This window comes from Panthera uncia (assembly GCF_023721935.1).
Source record: "Panthera uncia isolate 11264 chromosome A3 unlocalized genomic scaffold, Puncia_PCG_1.0 HiC_scaffold_11, whole genome shotgun sequence".
In the NCBI taxonomy this organism is placed as follows: Eukaryota; Metazoa; Chordata; class Mammalia; order Carnivora; family Felidae; genus Panthera; species Panthera uncia.
The window spans coordinates 56,831,373-56,843,981 of NW_026057578.1; the positions used below are offsets into that span (position 1 = coordinate 56,831,373).

The 12,609-nt window shown below is 43.6% G+C and overlaps 1 protein-coding gene across 7 annotated transcripts in view; it reads right to left on the minus strand.

Moving 5' to 3' along the window:
- IL1R1 (interleukin 1 receptor type 1) overlaps positions 1-12,609 on the minus strand; it is a 78,551-nt gene that overhangs the window by 39,912 nt on the left and 26,030 nt on the right. Inside the window, exon 1 of one of the 7 annotated variants that reach the window (XM_049651274.1) lies at positions 1,037-2,701. The exons of 3 other annotated variants lie outside the window; for them this stretch is intronic. The gene's annotated coding sequence lies outside the window, so the exon portion shown is untranslated. Of the gene's footprint in view, positions 1-554; positions 965-1,036; positions 2,702-12,609 lie in introns of those variants that run through there. 3 more of the 7 variants (XM_049651282.1, XM_049651281.1, XM_049651276.1) reach the window with 3 other exon arrangements.

Consider the following 12,609-nt stretch of genomic DNA (forward strand, 5'->3'; position numbering starts at 1 on the left):
GTCTGTTTGTAGCTACACCCAGCATCAGCCTCTCTCTGGGGTCGTGGGAGCACAAGTTTCTCTCCCCCACTGTAGGGCTTTCGCATTCGTCCTTATCTTGTTGACCAGACTGACAGCTCTGAGCCTAAACCCCGGAGAGGGACACTCCTGAACCAGCCACACTTGGCTGCATTCAAATTCCTGGAAGCAGTTTACATACATACACACACACACACACACACACACACACACACCCCACAACAACCCGCCAGGACCATCGTCAAGTCCCCCCCACCCCCACCCCGCAAAGGGATTTGAACGATCCTTATTCCGGTTTCACACAAAAATAAAAACAAGCAAAACCCCCACAGATTTCACCGCCATCACCTTCTTCCACAACAAACTGACAACCAAGTTCAGTCTAACTGACTTAAGAAGGACGCTTTCCGCGCGGTCTGTGCGGAAGGGAAAGGTGTCAAAGCCACGGTGGGTACCCACCCCACCCCCCACCCCCGCTCCCGCCCGCCCGCCTACCCGCCAACACTCCAACCCCGCAGGCTGCAGCTTCCTCCTACCTGGGCGAGCCCCGGGCCGCCCCGGGCCCAGCGCGGCGGGGCGGGCGCCCTGGGAGCCGGGCGAGGGGCTCCGGGGCGCGGGCGCGCGGTTAGTCACATGCCCGCCGGCACCTGGGGGCGCCGGGCCGCCGCCGCCGCCGCCTCCGCCGCGCGCTCCGGGTCGGCTCCGGGCGCGGACACGAGCAGGAGCCGCGCCGCCCTTGCGCCCGGGAACAGCCGGGCGCGGCTCCTGCTGCGCTGAGGCTCCGGCTCCGGCTTGGACGCCTCGGGCGGAGACGGACGGGGGTGGGTGGGCGGAGAAGGCGGGGCGGGCCGGGCTCAGCAGGGAGAGAGCTGGCCCGGTGCCCCCGCGCCCTACCCCCGGGAAGCCCGGGACTCCGGCCTGCCCCCGCTCATCCCCCTCATCCCCGGGGGCCCCGGGCTCCCGCACCCTGGAGGGGCAGTGACCGTGGTCCCACCCGAAGTGACTTGGGACGACTCACCTGGACAGCGTAACCTGGCTACCACCCAACTGCGGGGTCCCTGGGCATGACTGCAGCGAATGGAGCTTGGGACTTTCAGGTCCCAGAAACACACACTTTCCAGCCTAAGAGACCAGATAGGGTCAGTCACTGGAGCCTGAGGCCTGGCCCTTGCTCTCTCACACTGGCCCTGGGAACTTTCACAACTCACCAACCTCTTGGTACCTCCTTTCTTCTTCGCTGAAAAGGGATCACAGCAGCACCCACCTCATGGAGTGGTTGGGGAGATTACATAAATTAACACTAAACCAGCGCCAAGCACAGGGTTGACACAAGAGTCACTTGCTGCTTGTTATTGTTTTGCGCCCGGATGAAAGAGCAGCTTATCGGTGGTACAGTCTTGATACCAGACTTCTTGGCCTGACCAGGTATTCTTTTAAGCTTAAAACCCACTTACTCCCATCCACTCATTTTGCACATGAGAACTGGTAGTCCTAGAAATGCAGTGAATGGCCGGGGTCAGGCGTAGACTTTGGTGCAGGGAGGGGTATCAGCAGAGGCTGGCTTGGGCTCCAAGCCCCACAGCCAGGGGCTTGGAAGCTGCTCTTCCCTTTCCAAAACTCCGTACCTCCAGCAAGTGCCTGGACCCTGACTTGTTTTGAGGACCTAATGAGCCATCCTCTGGGGAGACATTGAGTAAATGATGATTGCTTCCTTCCTAACAGAACACACACACACACACACACACACACACACACACACACACACCCTTCCTGTATCCCTTCCAGGCTGGGCAGGTGCTGGTTTCCATAGTCCTTCCCTTGACATCTCTGTCGGAAACCCAAGAATTGAGATAACCCTGGCCTCAGCTGGCCCAGATAATTCTGGGCTGGAGGAAAGCATAAAGAAGCCAACAGCAATAATTCATCAACCCTAATGCTGACTTGTGGCCTGCTGTGATGATAATTTCTTATTTTTTAAAAAATTTTATCTGGTTCCAGCCCTTGCATCTGGTTCCTCTTTCTCCAAGGAACAGGCTTAACTCTGGGGCCAGTGACATGGTATTATGAGAATTCACCAGGCGTGCCTGGGTGGCTCAGCGCCTGGGGTCATAATCTCACAGGTTGATGAGATCGAGCCCCACATCAGGCTCTGCGCTGACAGCGCTGAGCCCGCTGGGGATTCTCTCTCTCCCTCTCTCTCTGCCCATCCCCCTGCTCACTCTTTCTCTCTCAAAATAAATAAATAAAATTTTAAAAATAGCTTAAAAAAAAAAAAAAAGAATTCACCAGATGTCCCCATCTATTTAGTATTCCTTTTTAGAGTGGTGGTTCTCAAAACATTGATTATACATCAGAATCATCAGGAGAGAGAGCTGGACCACTGTTGCCCAGATCTGTCACATGAAAATCTCTGGGACTGAGGCCCAAATCTCAGTGTTATTAAAGCTCCTAGGTGATTCCAACATGCAGCCAGGGGTGGGAACAACTGTTCCTCTGAGCCCCCCTAGTGATGGCCTTACTGTGAACCCTCCGCTTGAAGCTGCTTCAGCACGTGTCCCAGGGGCACTTAATGAAAGCTAGCGTGAGCAGGTCAGGCTCAGTGCTGCAGAACTAGTGTTGTTAGTGAGCATAAACATATCTCACAGTTCGTATAGTGAAGGTTTTTAAACAGTTTACGAGTAGAAAACATGATGAGTCTGTGTAGTAATGTAGAATTTAAAATTACATTTTAATCTAAATTTCAAAATTAAAATTTAATTTTAATTTAAAATTACATTAAAATTAAAATTTAATCCTAATTTAAAATTACACTTAAACTAAATTAAATTTAAATTAATAAAGTTAAATGTAATTAAATTTTTAAATTGGAATTAAAATTACACTTCTCCTTGTTTTTTTCATTGTATTCTGATGCCTCCCACCCACCCCTACCCCAACCATCCTGCTAGACACGTGAGCCCTTAGACCCAGATAAAACACGCATACACCCGTCTATTATGAGGATGGGATTTGAAGACCTTCCCTTCTTATCTATAGCCACTGTTCTCTCTGGCACTTTGAATGTATCTCCTCCCTCACTCAGCCATGCTGACCACGTTTCCGAACTCTCCCTTCCCTTTGTTTCCTTTCCTAGGTGGCTCGTGTGTCTACCTGTCTTGCTTCACCCCTGAGTTGAAAGCTCATGGTGCGGAGATTGTCACTCCTGTATGCTCTGGTCTCAGCACCACACAAATGCTCTGAATGTGAATGTGTAAGACATATGCCTCCGCGGAGGTGATGATTTTTGTGTGTTTCACAAAAACTTATGAGAAACGGAAATAACATCCAGGGTCTGGATGGCACCTTCTGGAGTGTTATCTCCCTCACTACCTTCCCATCTCTGAGACTCCTGTCATTTGGAAGACTCGACTGTCTGCCATCGTCAGACCACCTTTCTTGAGAGAGACCATATTCTCTGAGGATTTTTGGTGTATGACCCGCCTAGCAAGCTGCCCAAATCATGGGACTGTCTTTGATAAGAGTGTCTAGTAATACACAAGAAGCAGAATCCTGGAAACCACCAGTGTCATAGCAAAGCCCTGTGTCCAGGGTGGTCTGTGCCAAGGGACAGCTGTGACAGTGGAACTGCCTGGGCCTGAGAACAGGCTGTTTCACAAATGGTGACACAACACTCCTAGAGTGTTCAGAGTCCCCAGACCCTCAGAGGGGGATGCCAAGGGGTAAGAAGGCCGACACTGACCACCCCTGGCAGCTGGGGACACCAAGGCAAGCATGATCCCAGCTGGGGTCGGTAAGTCCGGAGGACGACGTATGGAGAGAACTCCAGTCAGTGTCCACAAGGACAAGGGGTTTAGAAAGAGAAGGATTCTAAACAGAGGAGGCTGAGTCTTGCACCAGTAGAGACTAAGCAACTCTGAAGTGGCAAGCTTTTTTTCTAGCGCTAGAGATGGAAATGAGGATCCATGAACTAAGCTGACTTCAGTTGTGGAAAATAAAATGACATCTTTGCACACAGGGCCTCTGTGATTCTTGCTACGCCTGTTTTTCGTTATTTATAGAACTGCCAGTAACTGCTCACAGAACCACAGTGTTCCCTGAGATAGGTTTAAAAACCACTGTCCTACATGGACTTCCTTCTACAGCCTAGTTTTTCGTTCCTTTCACACATTTTCCATCTCCTGACCTCCAAATAACCACCTTTTCAATCTGTGTCTCATATTACCTCCCATTACTGCCACTTGTCCGTTTTCATTGGCTCAGGACTGTCCCTTTCTCTAAGCAGTTCTTTGTGGGTTTCTCTGATCGTTTTGCTGTTCAGATTCCTCTGATTTTGCAAGACCTTTACCAAGCAGAAAGCCGCATGTGAACCAGAGATGAGAGTTGATGAGAAACTGTAGAATATCATAAAATTGCCAATGACGGTAAACTATTTCTTAACTTCCTTTATAAGACGAGGACAAAAAGATGGACATGGCAGGCAGCCCAGCAAACTTTTTATTCTAATTGCGGCTTTAATCTTGCTCAATGAAAGCAACTGAGGGGCTCCTGGGTGGCTCAGGCAGTTAAGCGTCTGACTTCAGCTCAGGTCATGATCTCACGGTTCCTGGGTTCGAGCCCCACATCAGGCTCTGTGCTGACAGCTCGGAGCCTGAAGCCTGCTTCAGACTCTGTGTCTCTTTCGCTCTCTCTGCCCCTCTCACACTCACATTCTGTCTTCTCTCAAAAATAAATAAACATTAAAATAAAATTAAAAACAAAAAGCAACTGAGTGCAAGTGGCTTCTTACACCTGGTTTTATTTCCTTGTTAACAACACAGAAACAGCACAGAAGTTCCAGAGACCGATAGAGGGGATGGCTTCCAAGAACTGCTGCACCGAACAGAACCAGACTAGTGGCCTCTTACTTTCTTATGCCAGATCCTTATCCGATCATTGGTTGAACACATGAAACTCAAAGCACCAATAGCCAAGCCAGCCATCACCACCCAAAAGGCAGCCATTACCAGCTTCCCTCATCATCCAAGAAGGGCTTTTTCTTTTTAATGTTTAGTATTTATTTTGAGAGAAAAAATAGAGAGCAAGGAGGGGAGGAGCAGAGAGAGAAGGAGACAGAGAATCCCAAGCAGGCTCTGTACTGACAGTGCAGAGCCCCTCATGGGGTTTGAACTCATGAACTGCGAGATTGTGACCTGAGCTGAGACCAAGAGTCTGAAGCTCAACTGACTGAACCACCCAGGTGCCACCAAGAAGGGTCTTTTGAAATCTTTGTCCTCAGTCATGTAAAGGACACATAACAAAAGCACTGCCTTCCTTAAACTCATCTTTGAACATAATGAAAGAACTGGCTGCCTTAAATGCTTTCCCTTGTATTTCTACAAGGTCCTGCTATCTTTGGTTCTCTGAAAGTGTCTGTAATCTGTCTCTATGTTTTGTCACTTACTCTCTTCCATAAGCACCTTCCAAAATCCAGAGTTCTTGTTGTAGCCTTTTAACTCTTCAATCCTTTCTAAACATTACTGCCAATTTGTCTTCTCTAAATGGTTTCCTTTTAATACTATCACTGGAGTAGATTAAAAAATGGCTTCAAATTCTTCCCTTCTCCAATTAAGAGGTGAAGTCTAATTCCTCTCCCTTGAATCTGGGCTGGTCTCACTGGCTTACTCAACCAATTCCGATCAATAGAATGAGGTGGGATTGACTTTCTGGAACTTCTGAGGCCAGATCATCCAAAACCTTTCAGCTTCTTCTTAGGCTTCTTGAAACACTCAGTCTTGGTACCCAAAGCTGCCAGATAAGGAGTGTTATCATCCTGAGACTGCCATGCTGTGAGAAATTCTAAACAACATGGAGTCCACAACCCCAGCTCACAGCCAGAACCAACTCCCACCATGGGAGAGCACCATTTTGGAAGTTAAGCCAGCCAACCCTGGTCAGCTGTTAGCCAACTATATCCATAGGAGAGTCCCCAAAGGAGAACCACTCAGCTGAGTCCCATCAACCCCAGAACCATGAGAGATAATAATACATTGTTGTTCTAAGTCATTGAGTCTGGATCACAGTAATAGATAAGCAAGGCAATGACCCAACTCAGAAGCATGTCACAACTCACTGTTGGCCTGTCCTGTACCATACAGAATCAGCCTAGCATGCAAGGTCTCTTCAAATTAAAATGACACCTATCCTCCCTTCTCCTGCATCACCTCTGACCACTGCCCAGTTACAGACTTCCTGAAGATGATTATTATGATTATCTCACCAGCAAATAAAGGGAAAGGGAGAATTATGAGATACTGAAAAAGGTTTAGCTTGAAATATACTATTTTGAGTAAAAGAAGTAGTTATTTCCTTGTACGTTTCAGCAAGTGCTAACTGCAAGAATGATTTAGTTTCTAGTATTGTTATTTTTTTAAGTTTATTTATTTATTTTTGAGAGAGAGAGAAAAAGAGAGAAAGAGAGAGATAATCCCAAGCAAGCTCCATGCTGTCAGTGCAAAGCTGGATGTGGGGCTCAAACCCATGAACCTGAGATCATGACCTGAGACAAAATCAAGAATCAGACACTTAACTGACTGAGCCACCCAGGTGCCCCTCTAGTGTTGTTATTTGATGGTTTGCCAAGAAGTAGTGCAACCATCAGAAGTAAGCCTCTACAGACAAAGATACTTAGAAAGGTAAGGAGCAAGCTACTACCCCTGACAATAGAAGCAGAAGAAAAATCTGGCCAGACTCAGGAGTGTCACATTTGTTGAATCATTTTGCTAATTTCCAAAGACTATGTTAACACCTGTTCCATTCTTTTGTGTCCTCACAACAAACAATTTGGCAATAGCAGCAGGTGGACTACTGTCCAACAGTAATTACTATTATCCACGACTTTCCTGAGAGAGGATGGGAGCTGGGAAAGTTCTCTGTCCTGGGTCCAAAGGTTGAGAGAAGAGGCCTTAATACCACTGATTCCTTCTTTACCTCTTGCATCCTCATAAGAAAATCGCTGAATTAAGAGCCTGGGTGATGAGTGCTGAGCTCTTCGTACCCTGGGATAGTTAGATCTGCTGAGGAGCTCAGCTTACAGTCTAGAACATAGTTGGTATTGTCCTCACAGGAGGTGAGTGATACTGGGCTTCGGGTCCTCCTGAGAGTGACAACAATAGAAGCCTATAATATCATTTCCCCCGAAAATGGCATAAAAGATTTAGGATCCAGTCTAGAACAGACTCTGGGCAGGAGACACAGAAGGTCCCCTGACTGTGACTTATGCACAGCTCTCAGGAGGTGACTCCAAGGACTCCCTCTTGTATTCTTCTCCATCTGTGGTGTGCTATTTAATACCTCAGCCTCTAGAATCATGACACTATTTAAATTATTTAAAATTAAATAAAATTTAAAATTCATTTGCACTAGTTACACTTCAGGAACTTAATAGCCATCACATGTCATGAGTGGCTACCATATTGGATAGCACACCCATAGAACATTTCCATTACTGCAGAATGTTCTATTGGACATTGCAACTCTAGAGTCTAGACAATTCAAGGCCTCTGGAAAAGAGGTCTTTCCCTGGCAAACTAGTCTTCATCCAGAATAAATAATCTGCTCATTTTAAATCTATACTTAAGTGAAAATATTTACACCTTCCCCTTTCCTTCTCATCAACCTTGTCATTGTTTAATCTGTCTTCCATTTCTCAGCTAAAACATACCAGGTCACATGTTTTCTCTATATTTTAGGAGCTCATTTTTTATTGTTATTTTTTGTTATTATTGTTATTTATTGTTATTATTGTAATTACCTTACATTCATCAATATGATTCTTTGTCCATAATTGTTTCATGTCTATATTTTTATTTTTCTAATAAAAATATATGTAAGATCTTCAAGGATAGGAATAATGCATGGGGGGGGGGGAGGTGGATCTCTCCAATGCCTGTCCCAGAATACTCATTTACAACCTTGAATGTGAGAAGTAGTCAACCAGGAGCGCCTGGGTGGCTCAGTTGGTTCAACTTCCGACTTCAGCTCAGGTCATGATCTCACGGTTTGTGAATTTGAACCACGCATCGGGCTCTGTGCTAACAGCTCAGAACTTGGAGCCTGCTTTGGATTCTGTGTCTCCTTCTCTCTTTGCCCCTCTCCTGCTTGTGCTCTGTCTCTCTCTCTCAAAAATAAAAATAAATAAAAATAATTTTTAAAAAAAGAAGTAATCACCCAACCAGCTAAGGAAGAGGGTATAGGGAGGTTTTTCATGATAAGTATCACCGCAAACTTGTGCTGTGCCCATAGTGATTTCTAGCAGAGGCAACAATCTAGTCCCCAGTCACAAGATCATGAAATCAGCAATAGAATATTTATTACTTTTCAATTAAAAACAAAAAAGACTGAAGGTTTTAAATACAATATATTACCACTGTAAAATCTTACCACACTACATTTTCATCACTCCTTTTTTTATTCTCTAAGAAAAAAAATCATTTACAGTGCTGCTTTGCCCTGCTGCTTTGACATATTGTGTGCTTGTCAAGGAACTTGGCGATTTCCCAATCTGGACGTGAAAATAATAACACAGAGAAACAATCTCAGAGAAGGAGCCCAAGGAGAAAAAAATGTAGGTGACACCCAGAGCCCAGGCTTTCTCAAGAGTGTGAGGACTGGTCCCTATGCATAAGAGTTGAGATGCGGATGATGGGGCGCCCGGGTGGATCAGTTGGTTAAGCGTCCAACTTCAGCTCAGGTCATGATCTCATAGCCCATGAGTTTTAGCCCGCATCAGGCTCTGTGCTGACAGCTCAGAGCCTGGAGCCTGCTTCCGATTCTGTGTCTCCCCCTCTCTGCCCCTCCCCACTCACGCTCTGTCTCTATCTCTCAAAAATAAATAAACATTAAAAAAAATAATAATAATAATAATAATAAAAAGCTTAAATGTAGAGGAAAGCCCTATGTGTCCTAGGAAGAGAGTTTTTCCCCATGCTGTCCCAGGAAAAGGGGAGGAAGTCAGGAGTAAAACAAATGCTTAGAAAGTGTTGAGCACTTTTTCCACTTTCCCTGCTCTCTGTGTGGAAGTAGTGAGGTAGGTACCTGGATGACCCAGTGAAAGCCAGCAATTAGGAAAGACTCTGAAATAACATCTGCGGAGAGAGAAACCCAAGCCAGACATGGCAGGGAGCAGAGACCATGGACAAGAACAGGGCCAAGCACACTGTGGGCTCAGGGGCACAACAGAGCCCCCATAACTACCACCTCACACACTGATCTCATACATCTTCTTTCCAATGGATCCCAAAGTTTTTCATATTATTCATATGAAAATGATATCAATAATATTGATACGATATTACTGATTGTAAAGGGCATTGCTTTTTTTAAGATTTTATTTTTATTTTATTTTTAATTTTTTTAACCTTTATTTATTTTTGAGACAGAGAGAGACAGAGCATGAATGGGGGAGGGCCAGAGAGAGGGAGACACAGAATCGGAAGCAGGCTGCAGGCTCTGAGCCACCAGCCCAGAGCCCGACACGGGGCTCGAACTCACGGACCGCGAGATCGTGACCTGAGCCGAAGTCGGACGCTTAACCGACCGAGCCACCCAGGCGCCCCAAGATTTTATTTTTTAAGTGATCGCTACACCCAACTTGAGGCTCAAACTCACAACCCCAAGATCAAGAGTTGCACACTCCATGGACTGAGTCAGCCAGGCACCTCAAGGGTATTGCTTTTAAATTTAGATTCCTGACTGTTCATTACTAGTATGCAGAAATACAACCAATTTTTATATATTTACCTTGTGATCACAAAACTCACTTATTGGTTCTAGTAGCTTTTTTATTGAGTTCATAGGATTTTCTATGTAAACCACCATGTTGTCTACAGAGTTTTACTTCTTCTCTTCCAATCTGGATGGCTTTTATCTTTTCCTGACTTTTTACACCAGCCAGATCTAGTACCATGCTGAACAGAAGTGAGGAAAGTAGACATTCTTGCCTTGTTCCTAATCTTAGGGGAAACTTTCAGTCTATGATATTAGATGTAGGTCTTTCACAGATGCCCTTTATCAGGTTGAGGAAGTGCGCTTCTATTCTTAATTTTCTGAGAATTTTTATCAGGAATAGATGTTGGATTTTGTCAAATGCCTTTTCTGCATCTTTTGAGATGATCATATGGTTTTTCTTTTTTGGTTTTATTAATATGGTGAATTACATTTATCAACTTTCCATTGCTAAGCCAGAATTACATTTATCAACTTTCCATTGATAAGCCAACTTGGCATTCCTGGCATAAAGCCCTCTTGGCCATGATGTATTTGTGTTTTTACACATTGTTGGAATGGACTTACTAATATTTTGTTTATAATTTGTATGTCTTTCTTCATGAGGAATACTGGCCTACAGTTATTTTTTTCTTGTAATGTCTTATCTGGTTTTGATATCCAAGTAATACTAACGTCAAAAAGTTGGGGAGAACTCATGACTTGGGAAGTATGTATTCCTCTTCAATTTTCTGGAAAATTCTGTACATAATTGATACTATTTCTTCTTTAAGTGTTTGGCAGAATTCACCAGGAAAGTTATTTGGGCCTAGAGGTTTTTTTGCAGGAAAATTTTCCATACAAATTCAATTTCCTTAATAGACAGAAGACTATCCAAGTCATCTATTTCTTCTTGAATGAGGTTGGTAGTTTGTGTCTTTGAAAGAAATTATCCAGTTCATTTAAGTATCAATTTTTTTTGCATAATTTTATTCCTAATATTCTGTCATTATCCTTTTAATATTTGTAGTGTGGTGCAGTGATATTACCTAAGCCCTGATATTGATATTTCTGTCTTCTCTCTTTTATTCTTGATCATGCTACCCAGGGCTGTATCAATTTACTGCTCTCCTTAAGCATCAGCTTTTGGTGTCATTAATTTCTCTAGTATGTTTCTGTTTTCTATGTAATTGTTCTCTGCTTTGATCTTTGTTACTTCTTATCTTCTGCTTGCTTTGGGTGTAATTTGTTTCTCTTTTCCTAGTTGTAGTTGAGGCTGAGGCCATGGATTTAACACTTTTCTGCCTTTTTAAATAGGCATTTCATGCTGAAAATTTCTCCATAAGTGATGTATATCATTCCACATCTAAGAACCTTACTTAAAAATAGAACTATCATATGATCCAGCAATCCCACTTCTGGGTATTTATCTAAAGAAAATGAAAACACTGATTTGGAAAGGCACATGTACCCCTATGTTCATTGCAGCATTATTTACAACAGCCAAGATATGGAAGCAGCCCAAGTGTCCACTGATAGAAGAATGGGTAAAGAAGATGTGGTATATATACACGAGGGAATATTACTCAGCCATAAAAATGAATACAATCCTGCCATTTGCAGCAACATGGATGGACCTAGAAGGTATTATGCTAAGTGAAATAAGTCAGACAAAGACAAATACCATATGATTTCATTTATATGTGGAATCTAAAAAACAAAATGAAATGGAAACAGACTCATAGATGTGGAGAACAGACTGGTGGTTGTCACAGGGGTGTGGGGTGGGGGGACAGGTAAATCAGGTGAAGATAATTAAGAGGTACCAACTTCTCAGTTATAAAACAAATACGTCACAACTTACTGAAAAGTATCACATAGGGAACATAGTCGATAATATTGGAATTATTGGAATATTGGTGTTATTGGAATAACTTTGTATGGTGCCAGAGGATAAAGGTGATTATGTTTTAATGTATAAAATCATCACACTATGTTGTACACCTGAAACTAACATGATATTGTATATCCATTATAATTCAATATAAAAAAAAAAGAAACTTACAATACCATAGCCCCATCTTTTCCTGCGTGGCTTTTGTGCTATGTGTGTCATTCATTTTGCTTTTACGTATGTTAAAAACCTCACACTGCACTATCACTCCTTCTGTTTGAACAGTCCATTTTCTTTTAAAGAAATTTATGCCATAATTTCACCTCCATCTGTCATCATTTTCCTTCTGCCTAAAGGATTACCTTTAATATTTGGTAGTGTAGGTCTGCCGGTGATGAATTCAGGTTTTGTACGTTTAAAAGAGTTTAATTTTGCCTTTGTTTTTGGAAAGCATTTTCACTGTATATAGAATTCTAGGTCGTCAGCATTTTTTTCCCCAGTACTGTAGAGACAATGCTTCAAAGCCTTTTGGCTTACGTTGTTTCTGTGAGAAATCTGTCTTCTTGTCATCCTTGTTCCTCGGCATGTTCTTTCACTGACTGCTTTTAAGATTTTACTCTTTACCACTGGTTTTAAGCAATGTGATTATCACAGAACATAATGTATCAATCTCTGTTTCTCAGGGTTCACTGAACTTCTTGGATGGATGGGCTTGTAATTTTCATCCAATTTGTAAAAGTTCTGGCCATTGTTTTCAAATATTCCTTCTGTGACCCCTCCTGCTTTTTGGAGACTTTGATAACATGTGTATTTGGCTGCTTGAAAGTGCCCTACAGTTCACTGATGCTCTGTTCTTTTTTTATTTGTTTTTCTCCTCTGTGTTTCATTTTGATAGTTTCTACTGTTGTGTCTTTAAATTCATTATTCTACATCGTCTAATCTGATGTGAATCTCAT